The sequence below is a fragment of the Aptenodytes forsteri genome, unplaced genomic scaffold (genome assembly GCF_000699145.1).
Source record: "Aptenodytes forsteri isolate BGI_AS27 unplaced genomic scaffold, ASM69914v1 Scaffold260, whole genome shotgun sequence".
In the NCBI taxonomy this organism is placed as follows: Eukaryota; Metazoa; Chordata; class Aves; order Sphenisciformes; family Spheniscidae; genus Aptenodytes; species Aptenodytes forsteri.
This window is the reverse complement of record NW_008795557.1, coordinates 745,958-762,814: the sequence shown is the minus strand read 5'-3', so window position 1 is coordinate 762,814 and position 16,857 is coordinate 745,958.

The following is a 16,857-nucleotide window of genomic DNA, read 5'->3' as shown; positions in this document are numbered from 1 at the left end:
GCCAGCAAAGCTCCGTGTGCAGCAGGAAGAGAGAAGCCATTTGGGGAGAAAAGGTGATAAAAAAGCTTTCAGATGGCTTTCATGTTAAGCAGAAATGACAGAAGAAAAACGTTTATCCCTTGGTGATAACTGGTCCCTTAGTAGTGGTGCTGACCATCACCAAATCCTCTCCCCACACTGGCTACTTGAGTGTGATTACAAAGTCATATTAGTACATGCATGCTGTACCCCATAAATTCCTCAGTGTTTGTCAATAGATCAGGCTAAAAATTGAGCAATATGGCCAGTGCAGTGCCAGTGCGTGGAACGAACCTCAGGAGGGTGCAGCTGCTCAAAAGGGCACTAGCCGTTAAGCACTTGACATTGCAAATACTTACCAGTGTCTCTCGCCTGTACAAAATTAGGTTTATTTCTCTTTCATAACACCAAAAGTGATTTTCTTACAGGGGCAATAGTTAAGTTTATGGCTTTGAAAAGTTTGGAACATGGATTAAAATGTAAGGGGCTGAGTCTGGCGAAACCAAGTCACGAAGTTAGGAGGAGCATTCAATGACAGAGCTGACTTTAGGTGAATTCAGTGAAAAGGATAGAATGTCATCTAGGCCCATCTACAGCCAGCTCTGAATGCAGCCATCTGTGTGACTCTGTGTAAACTCCTTTAGCGGATTATGATTTAATTCTCCCATTCTAGATCTGGCAAAAGCTGTTTACCCTGTCCAGATCTGTGGTGACAGCTCAGTTGCTCTTAGACCTGAGCACAAAACCCATCAGTGACATGTTGAAACTCATCTCTGTCAGGCAGTAAATGTAATACCTGCCGTAGGCATTGTCCTATGATGACATGTGCCGAGAGGTGCCATGGCAGAGCAGAATAGAGCTGGCATCTGTACCTCCAAACCTTGAGGGGCTCTGGCTTATGACAAACTCTGGAGGGCACATACCCCAAGAAAACCCATGAAGAGCAACCACACCTGAAGGGGAACTTGCTTGTGACCTACAGACCCTGGGACCCTGCACTTTGTTAGCTACCATACCAGACAAAAGCAGCGCTCGCCTTCCCTGCTACGTGTGCACACAGCCATTCATACGCCTTCCCATAGCTGTGGCATCCTTGGGATGGTGGGCAGGACTGCACATTCAGGTGCCTGGAGCACCATGGTGGGCAATAACCATTGGAGTGAAGTGGAAAGGGTGTCCCCATGGTGTCCTGGTCAACCAATCCAATTCTGGGATTGCCAGTCTCCATCCTGGCCATAGTGGCATCCCTTGAAGGTTCCCATCTCCCACAGGCAAGTTCTCAAGCTTTCTTCTCCAAGTTCCTCTTTGACCCATTCCCCATGCCACAGCCTGGGACACACGTCCTGTCACAAGGTTGAAAAGGTGTTTATCTCAAAGGTCCTGTGGGGTTGCCTAGCAGAGCAGGGAGAGTGGAGAGAGTAAACATCAAAGCTTGCATTTTCCCCTCTGGGTACCTTGATCATGGAGGTGAGCACACACCTGTGGGCACACACCCACTTCCACCCCCACGTGAGATACAGTCAGTGAGAGATGGGGAGGCGGCAAGTGTAGGGACAAGATGAAGGAAAACAAGAGCAGGGGAGCTAGGGAAAGGCACAGGGCTGACTCATTTCCTCCTGAGGTGCTCTCAGGACAGGGCTAGGAGGGCAGATGAGTAGGGTGAGACTGGTGTTTCTTGAAGATTTGTTGAGGACATGAGGATACCCACAGAGCCCTTTATTCCCTTCCTTATAATAGGAATTTCCCTTCTTCACCGACTGATCTTGACCCCTTCCTGGGACTCCCTGCTGAAGCCAGAGTGGCTTTCTCCACTCGTCACATGTAGAAAATTTGGTTCACATCTGATGAAGGAGCAGCTTAGTGCAACCTCTGGCACTGATAGAATCATCATGTTTTGCCCACCTTTACTGGTGTAATGAATGTAGCAACCATGCAAGCTTCAAATATGTGGAAAACCATTTCAAGCCCTCTCTCTTGCTGATACCAATGAGGTGTCTGTGTGCAAGGCAGACTCTATAGTTTTAACATCTCTCCTATACAGTTATATCCCCTCTATAAAGTTATGGGTTCTAAATTATGTAGTTTGCCTTCTCCAGATAGTTTAGTTTATGGTCATAAACCTGAGTGTTCCAACCTTGCATTGGGAGATCCTGTGCAGTGTTTGGCAAAGGCAGCAGAGAAAGTACCACACAAAGCTGCCTGAAAGAAACTCTCAAATAAGACCTCCAAGCCACACATATGTGAAGAGATCTGAAAAACAAGGTAGAAAACATCCTGGAGAAGGCCACTATGTCACATGTGCCTCCTCCCACCACCACAGGTGGGAGCGTCAAGGCAGGCTGGACCCATGAAGTCAAGGAGCTGTGAAGTCAGGACAGCAATGGGTGAACTAAAAGGGGAGGGAGATTGGCCAAGAGCCCTATTTTCCTCTCTCATACCCTAGGAACTATTGGAGCTGCAAAGGATGTGCAGAGCCACAGGCTGAAATAACAAAGAAGCATTTAGCTGGTGGAGATGAGTCATCCGGGGTACCTATAGCCATGGACAAGAGCCAGCATCAAATTTTGGATGAAGTCAATGGGATGTCAGAAAACAATGACATTGTCTGCTATTGTGAAAGAGAAAAGTACATAAATCCTTGGGACACAAGTCATTAACAAGCTGCTAATTATAGGAAGCAGGGAAGGGGTTTCCCCTGGAGGAAAATCCAGAGTGAATCACCCTCCTCATATGAGGCAAGTCTGGTTGTTGGCAGAGGGAGGATACGGGACATGTGGGATGATTTATTCTGGCTTTTGCAAACCTCCTGAGCCTTAGTCACTGAAAAGGGGGCTCATCCAGCTGTACATCTCCCAACCAGGCTGTTTTCTGCATGGATGACCAGCTCCATGACCTCTCGAGTCCAGGGGCTCATCTTTTTGCACTGTAAGAAGATCCCTGACAAACTACTGCCCTGTGTCCACTTTCTGAAACAATTCCCAGGCAGTCAGGCATGTTCACATCCAGTAGCCTTTCTCAACAAGCAATTTGGCTACAATGGCCCTGTCTGGAGACTGGGAGTTTAGCTGTACAGAAATGGCCAAAGCATGTTAGCCAGCTCCAGAGCCAGAGGAGTCCCCAGGAACGTTGAGTGAGACACAGCCTCTTCCAGCTGCTGGAGGGGTCAAATACATTCAGCCCTGAAAATAAGAGAGGTGACAAAAGCCTTTAGCATGAATGGGAGCTCCAGTTTATCTGTATTATAGCATATTTGTCCCATGTGGCAATATCGTCTACTTGTCGGAACACAGCATTTAGGATTTTCTTGCTGGAGCCAGGAGGGGACTTCCCCTTGCTTTGGTGGTTGAGACCTGGTGTCTGGACCCTACAGGCTGAGTGGACAATTCCTCCTCCCAGTTTTCTCTCTGTACATATTCTGGAAGGAGTCCACAATCAATCGCTGAGTGATTTTCCCCTGGATATATATGGAGGTGCACACTCTCTGTGGATATATCTGGAGTTTTTGCATGTGTTGCTGGGGCGGGATTAGATAGTTAGGAGAAGGTGCAACTGTGAGAGGTCATGACTGGGATAGACGCAGTAAAGAGCAGGGTAGGAAGCCCCTGCGGACACAACACGGCGCTAACCAGTGGAACTCGCTGCTGCTTCATGGGTGCCTGGCACAGCACTTGCAATAGCACGACACTGCGCTCCCCATTCAGGTCACCGACAGACAGCCTCAAAACCAGCCCTCTAAATTCTGGGAAGGGTTAGGAGGAGGTGAACTGGGGTGGATAAATGACTCAGCCGTGGCTCAGAACCTGGGCTGGGCCAGGGCAGGACCAGGAATAGGACTGTTTTCCGAGGTGCTGCGACTACGCGTTGACAGAAAGGCTGGCCTCCCCTCCTGCCTTGTAAACCCCTAACAAACACAAACAGGACTAGGTCGCTCCTGCTCTCATCTGCACCCTCTGTCAGCAGCATGCTCAGTTATTACAGATGATCTGGCATCACACAACGATGCAAACCCTGGCTGAGGGTCGATTTACTCTCCAGGTGCTGAAAAAAAGGGCTAAGAGCTATTTGCTGGGTGATACACAAGCACAACATTTATTTGAAAAACAAGGCTATTTTTTTGCCCAAGCAAGTTGACTCTTGACATTGCTGGCTGAGCAGTTTTATCAGTTCTTCTCCTATCTTTTCCACACATCAAAAGGCCTAAAATTGAGGACAGGCTCTTTAAACACGGATTGAGTAATCCATCATGTATGCAAGAGAATTCTATTCCTCTGGGATCAAACTGCAGATCATTTATTTAAATAATAAATAGCTGGACAATAAAATGGATGGCTTCTTTTTTTCAAGGGCAGCAGCTGCACTTTTCCAAAGGCTGCAGTTGCATTATGGACTGAATGTAAACATACAATTCTCCAGTGAGGTTACCTCTTACAGATGGGAAAAGTAAAGCAACTCTGATCTAAAGTAACTGCTTTGGTATACATTCAGAGTAAAAGAAGAGTGTTGCTTATATTATTGTTATGATGCTGTATTTGCTAGTGGTAGTATTAGCTAGCGTTCATTATCTCTGTGGATAGGGATTAGGGCACACGGTATTTCCTATGGCCCAGCAGAAGTTACAGCCAGTGCCTGTACCTGGTCTGAAAAACGTTGCCAAGGTCCCCTGAACTCAATCCAATTTGCGACAGCTGGTTAAAAACCATTTGATCACACTGGAGAAAACCTCTGGGGCAGAGAGGCCAGACGAGCTGGCATTTAAGGATCAACAGTTCCTTGCTGTGCTCCACATTTCCTTCATGGCCTGGGGCAAGTTACACAGCATCTCCATACTGTGCCTTGTACAGATGTTATCAAGACCAATACATCGAGAGATGCTCAGATAGTGACTTTAATGGGGTCAGGGGAGAGACTTAGGCTAAAAATAAGCTCGAATAGAGTCAGCTAGCATAACAGAGCTGGGGAAGGATTACCCGCTACCAACCCACCCTGCACTGCCACATTCCTGCTCCGAATTATGCACTCACTGTTGTGCAATGAGGCTTTCTGTGGTCCAGATAGACCGGAGAGAGAGCCTGCAGTTAGCTCTGCTCTGCCAGCTATTAGGGCAGTCACTAAAAGCAGTCAAAAGACCTGCCTTTTGATTGCAGAACATCCCTAAAGTAACTGTACCACCCAGGGCAAAGCTGGCTGGACAAGGCTGATAAAGCCAAGTTCGTCCCATGCCATCTTGACTAATCCCACTCCCATCCTGCCACTTGACAGCTGTGTGGCAGAGAGATTCCTCGCTAGCTCGTTTCTGACCTTACCTTGAGCTCTAGTAATGCCTTTCTAAGCTAAATCACAGGACTCCTTGCAAACCAGATGCTGCACCCATGACTACTCTGTTGATGCTCTTGATCCCCAGCTCCTATTGCAGCCCTGACCTCCTCCCTACATGGCTTCTCTGATTTCTCATCCACAAGCCCATATTATGGGGGCATCACCTTATAAAGTCACCAGCTCATTAAAACGCCTCTTGCTACGTGCCTGTACCAGAATTTGTATACACCAGCTGTGTTCACCAGCCACACTGGAATAGCCTCTATGCCCTTCATGGGCACATGTTCACCTCTGCCAGTGCTTCCCTACATGAATCACTTAGAGACACCGTGACCCAGCCCTGGACCCTTTCACAGCTCTGCTGGTGGTCCTCCACGGCTGGGGTAGTTTGACTGCCTCCACACACCTCCCCTGCAACAGAGATGACAGGTATAGGGCTGAGTCGGGAAAGAAAAATGTTTTGCTCCTTCCTCTCTTGTTATTTTCATTAAAGATTCAATCTGGCCTGAAGGGAGTTTGTGGAATGAGGCCTTCACCCGGGGCAGGTGAGTGAAAGTGGAGTGATGGGCAGGGAGGGGACTTGTTTTCATCAGGGGAAACTCAACTACACGTTATTTGCAGGGGCCCACCTGCCTTCCTGGGTGGCTGTGTGGTGCCACACACACGGGTGCTTTCTGTCCAAACTAGTTGTGTCTTCTGCTCTGGATTTGCATTCAGCTGCATCCTTTAAACTTGCTTTCTGCAATGTAGCAAGGGTAACATGTTTGTCTGCTCTCACAGACAAATTCAAGAGAAAATGGTGTAATCTGTCTCTGTAACATCCAATATTTCTGTAGTGAAGAAAAAAGTGTTCATCCTGCTTCAAATACTGACGTTTGGGCAGAGACTAGGTTTTTTGACACGTATTCAACTATAGCAATTAAAAAGAGAGGAAGGTGTGGCTAAAGTTTCAAACAGTCAGTTGAGATGTGATAATTTGAATACATCTGACCTATTCTGTTCCTCTACGCGTGAAATGAGCTTTAGAAAAATAAAGGAAGGTTAGACTTGACATAAGAATTTGACTATTCAAAGTTTAAATGGGAATATTTAGAATAAAACAATTAAGAAAACAACCCTCTCTGCTCTTGGTCTTGCATGCCATAGAGGCAGAGAATGGCAATCCTTTGCCAAGAGTGTAGTGCTCATGTGCAGTCATTGCTTCTGGACTGGCTCCAGTTGCCTTGTGATAAAATGGCAGAGCGTTTCACAACACTTCTCACACCCATGTGCTATCAAAGACATCTGTTTCCCTGCCCTTCATAATCCCATGCAATTAATTTCTCTTCTTTGCTGTTTTCGCAGCAAATGCTCTGCTACCAGGTACTCTTCAAATGCAGCAGCTCTACCCTGCTTCTCCTCATGCTTCCCCCAGGAGGATGGAGAAAAGAAGCATTTGCCTTTGCTATGGAGATCTATTGATGCGATGTCTTCCAGTGCCCATGGGAAGCAAGGAGTCTGAAGCCAGTTACAAGCATGTCCATATCAGAAGTGCTACATGAGCTGCTCCTCAACCTTGAATCTATTCAAGAAGTGATGATCTGAAGAGCTGGCATTTGACACAAAGACAATGAGAGAGAACAATCCCGGCATGAAGAAATACCCAGCAAACAAAAGCTATTCATCTCAGAAAGCAGGGGCGCTCACAGGGTGAATGGAAAATTGTCCCAATTCCCCACTGTCCTGGTTAAACCACGACACCCACTCTGGAAGTCTGAGGACAACCCTTACTTATCTTGCTAATGTAGAAAGAGCTGCTCTCCCAAAGCCCAGGGAACTTGTGAACAAGTCAAGAGCCCGACAGAAGCCCAAAGAAGCCAACAGAGAAACCTCATTGCCATCCTTGGCACCTGTGAATACAGAGGCTGCAAGCAGCACATCTAGAGGTAAGGGTGAGCATGTGTGGGCACGAGAGATACAGCATTTGTTTTGCTGGCTGGTGCCAGGGATTGGCATTAAAGGCAGCAAAGAACAGAGACATTTTTCTAAGTCTCACTGTCATTCCCTCCCTGTACTAAAATGGCCTCTGAAGACAACAACAAAAATACTCCTTATACCTTTTATCTCCTCCTCCTTCCTGGTCCACTTAATGCCCATGTCCATCACAAGCACCGGTACACTGCAACCAAACCAACAGCCTTCCTTCACCCAGACTATGCCCTGCTCCTACCTCCCTCTCATCTCATCCACGTTCCAGCTACACCATTTCAACAACTACTTCCATGACCTGGTTTTGTACAGATTTGTGTCTGGAGGCTAGTCTCGTCTGTCGCTTCCCTTAACATCTATGAGAGCTGAGGTCACCACGTGGCCTTTTGCAGAGACAGGGTGGCTCTCTGGTTCAAAAGTTCTTGGAGACATTCAGATGGGCAGAAAGGGCACATGTATGTATGTATACAGTGTGACCGTTGAAGGAAAAGAGGTTAAGAAAAACATTGTTCATTCACATAGATACATATTTACTGAGCACTGAGACTTTACTGGAGAAGACACAAGTAGCTTCTGATGGAAGGTTAATCACAGGGCAGAACAGCTACCCCAGGAGATCTTGCCTACCTACTATAAAAACCTCTGTAGTCTCATTTCTGCATAGAGCTTAATAAGAAGATGTTAAGTCTATGCTAAGAAAAAACATAAGTTCTTGCAGGACTTTTATCATTGACATCTGTATCCATAAGAGTCAAGAGTTCACCGATGCTTGGATTGCCAAAAGCAATTCAAATGTAGTCATTACCTGGGCCTCCACCAAAATATGTTGTCCCCTTGCAACGCTCTTTCTACGTTATTGTATGGGTTCTGAGGCCCATTTAGGGATAAATCAAGCCCAGCAGCAAGTAGCCGTGCAACCCATTATACTACCTGCTAGGATCCTGCTTAACAAGCACTGGAGGTGGGATATACCCACATACGCCTCAGAAATGCAGGGTAGGTAAAGGGTGGGAAAAGTATTTTCTTCAAAATCATGGAACCCAAAATGCAAACAATTTACTACTTTTCTAACCTGCCAGGGATGGGACCAGCAAGTTCCAGGCCCAGAGGTTACAGTTATGTTAGTAAATCAAGCCAGGCCAGTGGACACTTCTGGGCACTGGAAGTTAGTCATCCCTACTGTCACCAGCATGGGTTAGGCCCAAGGATCTCCCAGACAATTCCTGGAGATGACAGAGGAGTTAACACAAGCCAATGACCATTCCCAGAAGACAGTTTGGATGCAACCGGTCTGTTTTGGCAGGAAAAAAGAGTCATAGAGCATTCCTTGTTAGTCAGCTTCAGAGTCAGAGACTGGACCTTGGCATCTTTAATTTTTTAGGTACCCTGCAATATCAGTTTTAACGAACAAGCAATGTCTGTTGAAGTTGAAATTGGCAGCAAAAGACTGAAGAAGAGGATGTTTGCAGAGACTGAAGAGGTTTGAGTAAAAGGTGGCATGATGCTGTCGTTGAACTGTGGGATTTCTGGTGCTGGAGACAGAAAGAGCCATGGAGGGCGAATGGTTAGTCTGACCCAACTATTGGTGTTACAGCACCAATCTGCATAGAGTAACTGGTTTGTCATTAATTATTAGCAGCTGCTAGGTGCTGAGTATTCTGACGAAGAAAACTCCTCTTCCAAATGGACCCAGGAGTTCTCAGACTGAACTGTTCCTCCCAGCCTAGATCTGTCCAAACCCTTGGTAAAGTGCCTTCAGCCAGTCACTACCTCAACCCCAGTCAAGGTCTGCAAAACGGTCGTTGCTGTTGCTTGTCCATGAAAGGTCCTCAGGTATAGAGCTGCACATTTGTATTCTCCTTGCTCGGCGGGCATAGTTAACATCCAGGCTGGACCAGCTTGCTTACCTGTAAAGGTAGGCTTCCAAAGTTGTGCGACTCTTGTGATGAGGGAGGCTGGGGGCAACCACAGATGACACTCTATCCCTTTGTTTTCCAATAACGATGTTCTGGAGAAACGTCTCATCCCCAGAGACCTTTCTGTGGAGAGTGGAAAAGATGCAAAGAACAGAAATAGAGGACCTGGAGTCTGGGATGGATGGTTATTCCCCAGATGTGGAACAGAATGGAATTAATGATTAATGGGATGAAATTTAACAAGTCCAAATGCCAGATTCTGCACCTAGGGTGGAGTAACGCCGGGCACAAGTATTAATTGGGAGAGGAGTGGCTGGAGAGCAGCCCTGCAGAAAGGGATCCGGGGGTGCTGGTCGACAACAGGCTCAATAGGAGTCAGCAGTGTGCCCAGGCAGCCAAGAGGGCAAACCGCATCCTGGGGTGCATCAGGCACAGCATAACCAGCCAGTCAAAAGAGGGGATTACCCCACTGTATTCAGTGTTGGTGCAGTCTCATCTTGAATATTGTGGGCAGATCTGGGCCCCACCATTTAAGAAGGACGTGAGGGTCCTTGGAAGCATCCAGAGGAGGGCAACAAAGGTGGTGAAAGGGCTGGAAGGCATGTCCTGTGAGGAGCGGCTGAGGACTTTGGGTTTGTCTTGTTTGGAGGAAAGGAGGCTGAGGGGTGACCTCATTGCTCTCTACAGCTTCCTGAGGAGGGGATGTGGAGAGGGAGGTGCCGATCTCTTCTCCCTGGTATCCGGTGATAGGACGCATGGGAATGGTTCAAAGCTGCACCAGGAGAGGTGTAGACTGGACATTAGGAAGCATTTCTTTATGGAGAGGATGGTCAAACCCTGGAACAGGCTTCCTAGAGAGGTGGTCGATGCCCCAAGCCTGTCAGTGTTTAAGAGGCTTTTGGACAATGCCCTTAACAACATGCTTTAACTTTTGGTCAGCCCGGAATTGGTCAGGCAGTTGGACTAGATTATGATTGTAGGTCCCTTCCAACTGAAATTTCTATTCTATTCTATTCTATTCTATTCTATTTTATCTAGAACAGCTGGCTATTTTCCTGCACATATTTCACCATGCTTTCCGCGAAGAATCCCAAAATGCAAAGGGTGGAGCAGAAATACACAGGAAGCAAATCTACAACATTGTGTGGATACTTCAAGGTAAATCCCCTGCCATCACCACCCTGGTGATTCACCATGAAATAAAAAACAGTGGACACCTTTGCATTGCAGAAATTACATTGAAACATTGGCTTCTGTGTTTCTGGCTTCGGGATTAAGATGTTGACATAAACAAGCCCAAAGGCCTCAGGCTAAAGTAGAACATACAGCTACCTCTTTCCTATTGAATGGTGTGATCAGAAGCAGACACCATACTGAAGACAACCAAGGATGTAGGAGGCAAAGTGACTATGCGGACACCCTCTGAAGATGGTTGGTGAAGGGGGGCTGTGCTGGTCACGTAATGGGGCTCTCTGTCCAAGAAGAACCTAAGAGGAAAAGGGTCTCATCTACTCCATCAATACCTTTAATAGGATACTAAGGCAAACACAGAATTCAGGAATAACACTGCTGTCCCAAAACAGTCCCCACACATCACAACCAAGTGAACGTTTCACTTATGCCATCCTTATTATCCTAGTCACATCTCTTCAACAGTATCTAGCCAGAGTTGACATTAGACTTATCAGTGCTTTCAGCAGAAATCAAGTGCGAATTACTCTCATCTTGCTCACATGTAGAATAACTTTCAAAACTACCTAGCTCTTCTCCAAGCCAGCAGAGATGCTGCTTGGTCACTTCTTCCTTCATCACCCACTTCTACCACTCCACATACCCCAAACACGGATTGCCAGGGCACTGGCACAGACAAAATAGGCCTTGGCGTATGGAAAAGCTTGTTTCATCTGTGCCCAGAGCTGAGCACTATTCCTGCCCATGAACTCTTATTTCTAGCTACAGGGGCTATTTGCACACCTAGAATCCCAAATGATGCATCTACCCAACATCCTTGTATGACAGGGCAGTACCATTAGGTTCACTAAGTAGACGGGTATTGAAGGCTGAGGAGACTAATGCTTTGCCTGGAAGACTACTGCTGGGAAGGACATAGAGCCCTTCTGCTCAAGTGTCTGGCAAGAACGCTTCTTATATTTAGTCCAAACCAGCCTTTGCTTCTGTGTCTCCATGCCAATTTGCCAGTCACATGCACATGTAGTGTTGCTCCGGCCTTGAGCAGCTCCCAGGCTGAAACTAAACTCGGTACATTTATATGGAGAAGTAAAGGACTTGCCTAGTTCAGTTTCTCTGTGTTCTAGAGCCAGTTTGTGCTGACTGGGCCACCCATCTCTCCACTGAGCACAAAAGAAGCAGTGACCACATCCTCTGACAGCACAAAGCCATGCAACTCTAAGAGCGGCTTAGAAAGGAAAGAGATACCCCTGGGTTACTGAAGTTGTTTCTGTGCCGTACCAAACACATCATCTTGACAATACCTTGATCAATAGATCATACTCTGATCAAATTCCGTCTTAAAATCTAGCTGTTTGTTCTTTTCCCCATCTGTTAGTAGAAGACTAATTCATTGCTTGGGCACACCCTTCTAATTTCCAGCCTTGATTTGTTTCATGGCCAGATCCCACCTATGTGTCCAGTGCCACTATCTTTCTTATCTCAGACAGGTCTTCCCATCCAAGTTGCCTGCTGTTGAGTATGTCCATATTTGGGAATCTTTTCTCCTTCTGCCAAGAAATCCCAGCTCTTTTAGCCTGATATACTGTCATATACACTCATCTTCATATTAGCCTTTGTATGAGATTTCAGCTCCCTTGGGCACAGGTAGTGAGAAATGCATTCAGTGGTACAAGTGTGGTCTTGTTGGTGCCTTGCACAATGACCTTAGCCCTGCACTGTCCTCACTGACACAGCCCCCAATCATGAAAGCTTTCTTCACGCTTCATCAGATGTCTGACGTATATTCAGCCTGTGATCAACCGATACTCTCATGTCTTTCATCTCTCCAGTCATTTACAGGTGACCTCCTAGTTTACTGTATAACTTACTTATTATAGTACATGATCTTATTAGTATATGACTTGCATCCAAGCCATCTGGTTGTTTACACCATCCTGATCCTTCTCAGCACTGCTCATGCTTCCCAAATTTGTATCATCAGTAAATTTCATTAACGCCATCCTATTTAGCATCTTTCAAGGTCTTTACAGAAAATACTTAACAAGAGTACTCCAAGACCAGTTCCTGAGGAACTGCACTACTGACCTCCTCCAGCTCGTATCCCCCTCCCAACACTTTAAAAAACTTTCAAGCCTTCCACTTCCAATCCTTTAAAAAGTTCTCACCTGGCTTATATTGACTTAATTTCCATCCATGCCATCTTAATAAATATTTCTGTATTATATTGTTTTATTACTTTGCTGAACTCTTCAAAATCAGACTTTATTAATGTGAAATCAAGGAAGATCATTATCTTGTTTTTTAAGCCTTTTCATGTTTTTCATTATTCTCTCCTTCAAAAATTGTTCTTAATCCTGGCATGCTATCGAGGTGAGACAAATTACTTTTGCCCCTCCTCTCTTTAATTTAGGTGGTGAATTCTGACTACGTGATACTGTCTTGAACTTGATCAATTTATGAACAATATTTGGGAGTGGACCTGGACCTGTTGTTCTGTATGCCAGTTCTCTAAGAGTTTCAGGATGGAAAATATCCTGTCCTGCTTTGTCCCGACTTGAATACATTATGCTTTTTTATTCCACCTCAGATGGGGTTATTTCTATTTCTGGACCCCTGTCTTCATGCTGTCTGTACCCCCAAAGTCAAAAGCACACTCTATATTGAATAAGTAAGTGGTTTAATTTAATATTCAGTTTTCATCTATCACATCCACTACTTTCTTTTGTCTCTCAATATAAGGGCTGAATGATTTTAACATTTAATATCTTTCCTGAGATCTAAGTCATTTTGACTATTGCAAATTTTTACTTTATGTATTTCTTAGCCTCTGTCATGTAATTTTGTCTGCTGCTCCGTTTTTGCTTCCATTCTTTTAGGCTTCCCTCTCGTTCCTACTATAATCTTTGAAATGGTTATTCACCCATTTCAGGCCACAGTTCTTCTTCTGTAGATGTTTTTTCTCCATTTTTCCTCTTTGTTAGGGAAACAAATTCCAGACAGTTTTCCAAATCATTGGTTTCAGGGAACCACAAGCTTCATGCATTGCCTCCACATCCTTGAACTCACAGTTCACTCACCCTTTCTCTAGCCACCATATATCAACATCTATCTTTGGTATCTGTTTATCTTCAACTGAATCAATCCAAAACTCAGCTGGATCAGGGGAGAATATTGTTCCAAGTGTGATAGACTCCTGGGCCCAGCCATCAGAGTATGCCACCTCAAAAAACATCTCTGCAAGGAGGGGAGATATGGGGGAGGAAGGGAAGAGACAATTGGTCTGTGTTGCAGGCAGCTTAATGGAGCTGAAGCCAGATTAGATCAAAATGAATCTGAACAGCTAAACTCTGAGCAGGCAGCTGAGCTCTGGAAACATGTAGGATACCCAGAAGAAACACAGCTAGGGAAGGCAAATGGAGAGACCGTTGGCTGTGGTCATTTCAGTTGGACACATGGATGAATGAGGAAGGAGCGTGGTCCTACTGGGAAGGATTGGCACAGTTCTGTATGCGGATGGCATTTCTTTATCCAATTTGAGCAAGAATGTCCTGTCATTTGAGACACTGACTCAAATGGGCATGGTGGTGTTGGGTTGACGGTTGGACTCGATGATCTTAGAGGTCTTTTCCAACCTTAATGATTCTATGATTCTATGAAAAGCAGGGATGGCAAAAAAGAGATTCATGACAAAGACCCATTTGGGAAACATTGTCCTCTTCAGCTGTCATTTGCAGGCATGTACCAGAGGTATGCGCTCTTCATGAAGCATGAGGGGAGGGTGGAGAATATGAATTACTGAGAAGACTGGACACCATGCATCACAGCCATTCTCATTCTACATCTCCAGGAGCATCCCTAGCCTTACTCATGACCAAGTGGGAAGATTTTTAGTGGTTGATCCTTTATTATTAAAATCACAGCAGATTCATTATGCTGCAAGTTTGCTACATGCCAGGGCGTGAACTGCGAGTAGCCCATGAGTAGGTTTTAATTGCTCACTGTTCTCCTTGTCAAAGAAGTCTTGTTGATACCCCATCCAACTTATTCTGTAACCACACTCGGTCAGTTATTCATGCAGTAGTAGCTTCAAAGTGCCCCTGTATTTTTGTCTTTAGCAACTCTTTTTTTCTTCCAAACTAGCCATGGAAGTAGCCTTATCAGAAAAATATCCAACGGGATTATAATACAATCATGCATTCAGTTCAACTGAGCAACACACTGATGTTAGGCAAAAGGAAGACATATACTGGGAACATAGCCAGGAAGTCCCTAACATAATGTCACGCAAAAGAAAATGCGTTTGCTAACAGGCAAATCTTTCTAGTGGTTGGGAAAGCGAAGCACCATTTCCACACCTGTAGCCTGAGCCTACACAGAAACTTCAGCATCAGAGCCCAGAGCAAGCTTCTTCCTTCAGTCATTTATCTAGTGCAGCTCCACCCTTACAGCAATGCTGAGAATGTAGATAGAAAGAGGTCAGTGGAATTTTTCCATCACCATGACACGAGCTGTTATTACTGCTTTACCTGCAAAATAATTTTATAGTCCCACAAACTAGAGTCCTCATCTATGAGCTAACAATATTCATACTCACCCATGTCCTCAGGTGCTGAGCTGTTCTCAAAATCTGAAGAAACTTTGAGGGCAGCAGCCTCCGAAAAAACCTGCAGTCCAACAGAAATGTCTGAGCCATTGCAGTGTCCTGTCAACATCCTGAGTGTAATCTCAAAGACATCTGGAATGAGCTGCTCTTCTGAGACCTTCCTCTCCACGTCCTTTTAAAAACCATTCCTAGGGACTTATACATGGATACGTTTTCCTCTTCCGCTGGCCACTCAGCTCCTTACCAGAGATACGTTTTGTGGGGACATTTGACTTCGTACCTTCCAAGCCAACAAACACTGGAGTGGCAGGCACCTGACAAAATACACACATTTACTATGGAGAGGTCCTCAGGTGACCTAGTCCTCACCTTTGAAAGGTGCCTTTCAAAGCTGGTGAAGGGAAACACGTAATCTACAGTGCCATTCATTTTTTGATGAGGCTTTTGTCTAAAGCGGTTCTGATGAATTGTGCATGTGTCTGCCTGACTGCAAAAAGAAAGAAAGATGGATGGTGACTCACCCGGGAGACATCAATGTTACAGAAGGAAGGCTGTACATAAATCAGATGACTGCCACTTGGGATTTTGTGTCCTGCCGTGCTGGTTTTGGTTAAACCACGACACCTGCTTCAATCTGTTTCTGGCTGTGCAAATTCTCAAAAGTTATTGTCTTCCGCATTTTCTGTTAATTGGTGCTCCCACAACTTTTGGCCCTGGCCACATAGATCCCCATGACGGGCACTGGCTTCTTTGTTATGCTGTTCCTTTTATTGTGCTGGATACCCACAGCAACATGCACCATAAGCTATTCTTATGATTTAAGTTTTTAGGTTTAATATCTTCATCAATGACATAGTGGGATCGAGTGCACCCTCAGCAAGTTTGCAGATGACACCAAGCTGAGTGGTGGGGTCGACACGCCAGAGGGACGGGATGCCATCCAGAGGGACCTGGACAAGCTCGAGAAGTGGGCCCGTGTGAACCTCCTGAGGTTTAACAAGGCCAAGGGCAAGGTCCTGCCCCTGGGTCAGGGCAACCCCCGGTATCACTACAGGCTGGGGGATGAAGGGATGGAGAGCAGCCCTGCTGAGAAGGACTTGGGGGGACTGGTGGGTGAAAAGCTGGACACGAGCCAGCAATGTGCGCTCGCAGGCCAGAAGGCCAGTCGTGTCCTGGGCTGCATCACAAGAAGCGTGGCCAGCAGGTCGAGGGAGGTGACCCTGCCCCTCTACTCTGCCCTGGTGAGACCCCCCCTGGAGTACTGCGTCCAGCTCTGGAGCCCTCAGCATAAGAAAGACACAGACCTGTTGGAGCGGGTCCAGAAGAGGGCCACGAAAATGATGAGGGGGATGGAACACCTCTGCTATGAAGAAAGGCTGAGAGAGTTGGGGTTGTTCAGCCTAGAGAAGAGAAGGCTTTGGGGAGACCTTACTGCAGCCTATCAGTACTTCAAGGAGGCTTCTAAAAAAGGTGGCAGCAGACTTTTTAGCAGAGCCTGTTGTGACAGGACAAGGGGGAATGGCTTTAAACTAAAGGGGGGTAGATTCAGACTAGATCTAAGGAAGAAATTTTTTATGCTGAGGGTGGTGAAGCACTGGCAGAGGTTGCCCAGAGAGGTGGTGGATGCCCCATCCCTGGAAACATTCCAGGTCAGGCTGGACGGGGCTCTGAGCAACCTGATCTAGTTGAAGATGTCCCTGCCCACGGGAGGGGGGTTGGACTAGATGGCCTTTAGAGGTCCCTTCCAACCCAAACTATTCTATGATTCTATGATTCTATGATTTAGCAAGGCTCACTATTTAGATTAGCTCATGGTAAGTCATCTAGGTCTGTATCTGGTGATAG